A 6,000-nucleotide genomic window follows, 5' to 3' on the forward strand; every position below is an offset into this window, starting at 1 on the left:
AAACAACAAATTCATGAAGTTTACAGATGGTACTTCATTAAGAGATATTACTAGTCTGAATAAAGACTGGTAAGCATTTGATTGGCTTTAAAGATTTTGGAAATAATTATAGAAAATAGTAAAAAAAAAAAAAAAAAAACCAAAAATCAAACTATTGTTTTTTAGGGAAATTTTAGAAGTGGAAATATAGAGGAAGAACAAACATGAACAACAGGGACTTTAGCCTTGGCTCAAACACCATGACAATAAAATTAGTTTTTAAAAACTATTTTATTTTATTTATTATTGTATTATTTAATCATCTTATGTTGATGGTGGGGGGAGGTAATTAGGTTCATTTATTTTTAGAGGAGGTACTGGGGACTGAACCCAGGACCTTCTGCATGCTAAGTGTGTGCTCTACCGCTTAAGCTATACCCTCCCCCTAAAATGAGTCTTTAATACATGCAATTTTATATAAAAATGGTATGTTGTAGAGTGTGTCCTGTGCATACTTTTGAAATAATCTCACAGATTTTATTTTAATGGGGTATTTATTTTAATGGAAAATCAATGGGAAATCCCTGGACTGGACTATCTCATCATGAAAGTGACAAGTTCTAATTTATATATATTTTTACTTTTAATTTTGACATAATTTTAGACTTGCAGGAAAGTTATAGAAAGGATACCTGTAGAACTTCCACTCAGATCACTCAAATGTTAACATTTTGTCATATTTGCTTCATCATTTTCTCTCTGTGTCTATATCTTTATCTATATCTATGTCTATTTCTTTTTCTAAACCATTTGAGAGTAAATGACAGATATATTTCCTTTTATGTTTCAATACTTTACGGGTCACTTACTAAAAGCAAAGACATTATCTTTTGGTACAAATACAAAAATCAAGAACTTCAACATTGGTATTGGACTATTAGCTAATCTGCAGATCTTACTCAAACCACTGATTTTCCTAATTGTGTCCTTTATAGGAAAAAAAATCGGGGACCAAAACTTGTATGTATCATGGCTCTCAGCCTCGTCTAATCTGGAATGGTCCATTAGTTTTTCCTCGTCCTTCATGATCTGGGTATTTGTCAAGGACACAAGTCATTTGTTTATAGAATGAATCTTGATTTGGATTTGTCTGATGGCTTTCATCATTATAGCCCGACTGTGCAGTTTTTCAGTATCACAAGAATGATGTGTTTTTCACAGTATGTTACATCAGAAGACCATGGTGTCGATCGCCCCATTTGATGAGCTGGTTACTGGGGGCGCTGCAGTTCCTCCACTGAGCAGTTACTGTTTTCCTACAGCAGAGTTACTGTAATGGTACAGCTCGTACCTTTGGGAATTAGGTTCTTATATGGAGATAGTTTGAGACCCTGTAATCAGCCTGTTACTCATTACACTTCCACCCACAGGTTTCGGCATCCATTGGATGCACATCATGCGTGGTCGAATCACTAGGATGGAGGTTGCCAGATGGTGCTATTCTGACTCAGGACGGCCTTTCACTTCCCCAGCGCTTGGGGAGGGTGTTTGTCAGCTTGGAGTGTGGGCTGTGGCTCCCTTTTGCATTGTGGTTGTCTCTTTATGGGAATTTTCATCAGTGGAGGCATCCTCACAGGGCCGTTAGTTTACCCGTTCGGGCTACTTTCCCTTTTACACCCACTGTTTGCAGTGAACCTCCCCCTTCCTCTGTCCAACCCTCTGCCCACAGACGCAGTGTCTTTCGGAGACGGCCATCTCCAGTGGACTGCACTGAGCCGCCCCATTTTGTAGCTTCTGATCTTTCAGGTCTCCTTTTATCTTTCTCGTATAATAGGTTTTCTCTGTCCTGTGGTATTTTGGGACCAACCTCTGGCCCATAACTCGCTCCTCTCTTTTCTCTCCCGTGAAGTTTTTCTTGGGCTTCCCTCGTTCTGCACAGAAACATGCAGTGAAGGGTGAGATGGTGCCCTGGGCGGGGGTGTTTTTCTGCCTCTGGGCGCTTTGAAGTTTGAGCTTTATCTGTCTTCTAGTTATGATGTAGGGAGGTCTTTTTACTTAACTTAGCAAAGCCTCCGTTTTCAGATCTTTGGAAGCGAGGTGGTGGAGAGCTCATAAGGGATGGAGGAGCATCTCATTAAGTGAATGGGTGGTTTTATGCTCTCCCCTCACGTACCTTGGGTTTTAGTTCCTTTGCATCCTGCCCAATGTAAATCTCCGGAGCACAGTGGTTGACGATGTGAACACTGGAGTTAGTATTCTCGAGTTCACGTTCTGACACTGACACTTACATGTTATTCAGCGACTTGAGCCTCCTCCTTGCATACAGATGAAGTATGCTCACACCTAACTCGGAGGGTTGTTGTCAGGACAGGTGTGATAACTCCCAGGAAGCTCTGGTACAGCCCTAAACTATCATGAGCACTTCCTAATATTTTTTAAAGCCACAGATGATTACATTATTTTACTTAAAGAAGGTCGAGCAATGAATTCTTCTCATGAACACATTTGTCCCTCTTGTGGTCCTCTCAATGTTTGTCATTGACCTGAATGAGACTTGAATTCATATTTATTAAACTTGCAGGTTGACCCAGAGTCAGAAGTTAAATAGAGCTGACAAATGAGATGACAAATTCCCATCTGAGTTCTTCTCTCCTTCTTGAATATATTTCGTAGGATTTTGTTTTTCCGTCTACAGTATCACTTATCAGAGTCTACCTCGGGTGAACTTTCGTTTATGTATCTTCATCCTTCACTAACTTGTGAGGTTTTTGGAAGAAAACTTCTTAATTTATTCAGTTTGGGAAGACAGACAATGAATCAGTATTGGTTAGAGAATTACAGTAGAGTGTTGTGACTAAGATGATTTTGTCTCATGGAAAAAAAGAAACTGAACTGAGATAGAAACAAAATTAAAATCTAGTATTTGATGCCCACCTGAATTTGATGTCTGTAACTTCTGTTAGGCCATTTTAGCTCATGTGTGTAGGGTGGTTTGGAGGGAGGCAGTGTTACTGGGTCCCAGCTCATACCTTTTGACACAGGACAGGCCAATAAATCAAGGGCTGAGTTGTTGGGGCAAGGAATAGTGACTTTATTTGGAAAGCCAGCAGTCTGAGAAGATGGTGGACTACTGTCCCAAAGAATCATCTTGCCGGAGTTAGAATTCAGGCTTCTTTTATATGAGAAGGGGTGGGAGTTAGGTCAAGCATTTCCGGCTTCTGGTCAGCCTCCCGAGGGGATGTGTTAATTTCTTCCTTTCTGCCGTCATTCACAGGTGGGCTTGGTCAGTCAGGGTGTTTCCTGTGAGTTAAACAAAGGTATTTTAACTTAACACTCATTACCTGGGAGACAAGGTTCCCAGAGACAGGCTATTATGTGTAATTTAAGCTTAGAGGTGCCATCCCTTTAGTGGTTAACTGGTAGCAAAGGCAATAGAATCCAAAGGTTAAAGGAAAAGAAACAGATCCAACATGGAGTCAGACTTGTTCTTGCCTGTCACAGCAGAGAGGACACGGAGGTCGCAGCTAGGAAGTCATCCAGCCAGAGATGGCCTCGTGGGCGAGGGCTGCAGTCCCAGAGATGAGGAGAATTAGATGCCATCTGGACCGACAGAAGCTCGTGTGGGACTGGTTTTTCTTGCCTCAGTTACAAGTGTACTGATAGAGTCGAGACTCTGTGCAAATACTGACACTCTTGCCATGAAGGAAAAAAACGCTTCTGTGGCTCTAGCAGGTGCACTGCTAGTTAACATAACTAAACTCATGTAGTAAAGAATGGCAGGACTCCTTTCTCATTCAGTGCCCCTAACCCCCAGTTTCCTGTCTCCCCTCCCTCTTCTCGGTGGCTCCTTAGCAAGCCAAGCTCAACAGAATGCTGATGGGAAAACCAGTAGCTTAAATGACGGGTGTGCGTGTCACCCGGCCTGGAGGCTAGCTGTGAGCTGACCAGAAGGACTCTGCTGGTCTTGTCGAGAATTACGGAGTTGACCATAAAGCACCTGTAACCTGTTCCTCAGGAATGGAGTTATCAGGGTTATGATGGGAATATGATTTTAATTAGTTTGCAACTTCTGAAAATAGCACGTGTGCTCCACCTGCATGACAAGAAGTGGGGGCAGAATATGATTTTCTGTGAAGAGGAATCTTGGGGAGAAAATCTTGTCAAGTCTACTGGGAAAACAGACGTGTGTTAACCGGCTGACCAGGGATCGCAAAAATGATGCTGGCAGAGACCTGCACAGGCCACCGGGCCTTCCCTTCCTGGCTCTGCCCTGTGTGTGTTCAAAGGTGCCCACCAAGTGCAGGGGCTTTTTCTTTAATTATCTCTAACCAAACACGTGGATTCCTTGCTCTCACTTGAGGTTTTTGTTTGTTTGTTTAAACAATTCCTTTTTTTTTTTGACTCTAGATGAGAGGATAAACTACCCCTGCAGCCACGCTGAGAGTACAAAGCAGCGGTGAGTCCGGGCAGCCTCGTGAAAACGCACCGCGCACCAGCAGGGCTTCGGGCGCTAATCCCAGGTCAGAGGAGCCACTGGTCAATTTTTTAGGAAATGATGATATTTTGATTGTTGATATGGGGTCTTTCTGGGTTTTCTTGGCATCAAGGTAGGGAACAACTGGAATAGAACCTTTCCATTTCCAGGGTTTAAATGATTTTATGAAACCAAGGCTCTTTGGAAATGAAGTACACTGAGCTTAGTTTGTATGAACTGTGTTGTATCTCAAGAGATACTTGTCTGCAGTCTTTAACAAATACTTAGCAAGAAATTCTGTTCGTTTGCTAGAAACATACCCTGGCAGGACCCAGAGCGGTCACTGTCTTTATCCCCCGGCTTTGGAGCAGACTTGATCTTCCCTTCCCAAATATGTCTGGCTGCCCTGCAAGGGTTTCTCCCAAGTGTACCTGCAGAATATGGGGGAGGAAGGTTGGGGCCAAGGGCAGTCTTTCCTCCGGCATACGCGTCAGAAATCACGGCGACATTCAGCAGTCACTTCTGCCCCTCAGTGTCCAGAGCCTCACCAACAGGACTGGTGACCGGTCCGCGCACCCCTGGGCGCCAGCAGCTCACTGGTGCTTCTTGTTGACATGTTGTGATGCCTCATGTGCTGATGCTGCTTCGTGGCGGTGTCTAACTTGGTCACAAAGAGGTGTGGGGTTTAGTCTGGGGCAAAGGTCGTGGCTGCCGGCATAGCCAGGGACGAGACCAGGGAAACAGACATGAGAGTGGCATGAAGTGACCGGCTGAGCCCTCCTACAGGGCTGGTACTGCGGCTCCACAGACGCCCTAGAAAAGCCACAGACCCAGCGGAGGGAAGGATGGATGCTGACGGGTGGCTGCATCTGCCCCTCTCCTCGGCGACCCATCGATCCCAAAGACCCCACGGCTCCCAGGCTGGCGTCCCTTGGCCTTTGCATCCTTTTTCTGCTCTGGGGGGGAGCACACCAACCGCAGGCTCTGGGACTGTCATGAAGACGGCCGAGGTGCTGGAAAAGCAGCGGTGGTCCTGCCCACAGGATGCTGGGGGGCCCGTGAGTGAATATGGCATCCGGAGAGCCTTGCTTTTGAAATTAGGTTATGTCCCACAGATCAATAGCTGCTTCTTCGTCTCTGACTCTCCTGGGGAGGACAGTGAGGTGAGCTGGGGGAGGGAAGAAGCTTCCTGAGACCTGCCCCATGGCGCCCGCCCCTGCAGGCCCCTCCCGCCCGCGTCCTGGAGCCAGGTGGGCATCCTCACCCCATTCTCTCTTGCTGCTTCTGTGACTGTGCTTGGCCGCCAGGTGAAGTCGTGCCAGCTGTCGGCGGAGCAGGCAGGATGTAGAGGCCCATGGCCGGCCCGCCCTGTGCCCTGAGTCCCACTGCCTGGGTCCAGCTGCTGGCTGCAGGATCAGAAGCCATCAGTCTCCCGTTGGCGCGGGTTTCCCATGTGGCAGCGTGATGGCCCAGCACTGCCACTGGTGTGGGCCGCAGCCGGCCTGGTGCACTGGCCTCATCACTCACCATTATCAGCTGCGGGCAGC

At 46.1% G+C, this 6,000-nt stretch overlaps 1 long non-coding RNA gene across 1 annotated transcript in view; it reads left to right on the forward strand.

The window, feature by feature from the left end:
• LOC116660614 overlaps nt 1-4,499 on the forward strand; it is an 89,382-nt gene extending 84,883 nt beyond the window's left edge. The window contains exon 3 of the long non-coding RNA XR_004316183.1: nt 4,387-4,499. This is a non-coding gene — a long non-coding RNA (uncharacterized LOC116660614). The remainder of the gene's footprint in view (nt 1-4,386) is intronic.
• Nucleotides 4,500-6,000: the final 1,501 nt, after the last annotated feature.

The sequence above is a fragment of the Camelus ferus genome, chromosome 30, assembly GCF_009834535.1.
Source record: "Camelus ferus isolate YT-003-E chromosome 30, BCGSAC_Cfer_1.0, whole genome shotgun sequence".
NCBI lineage: Eukaryota > Metazoa > Chordata > Mammalia > Artiodactyla > Camelidae > Camelus > Camelus ferus.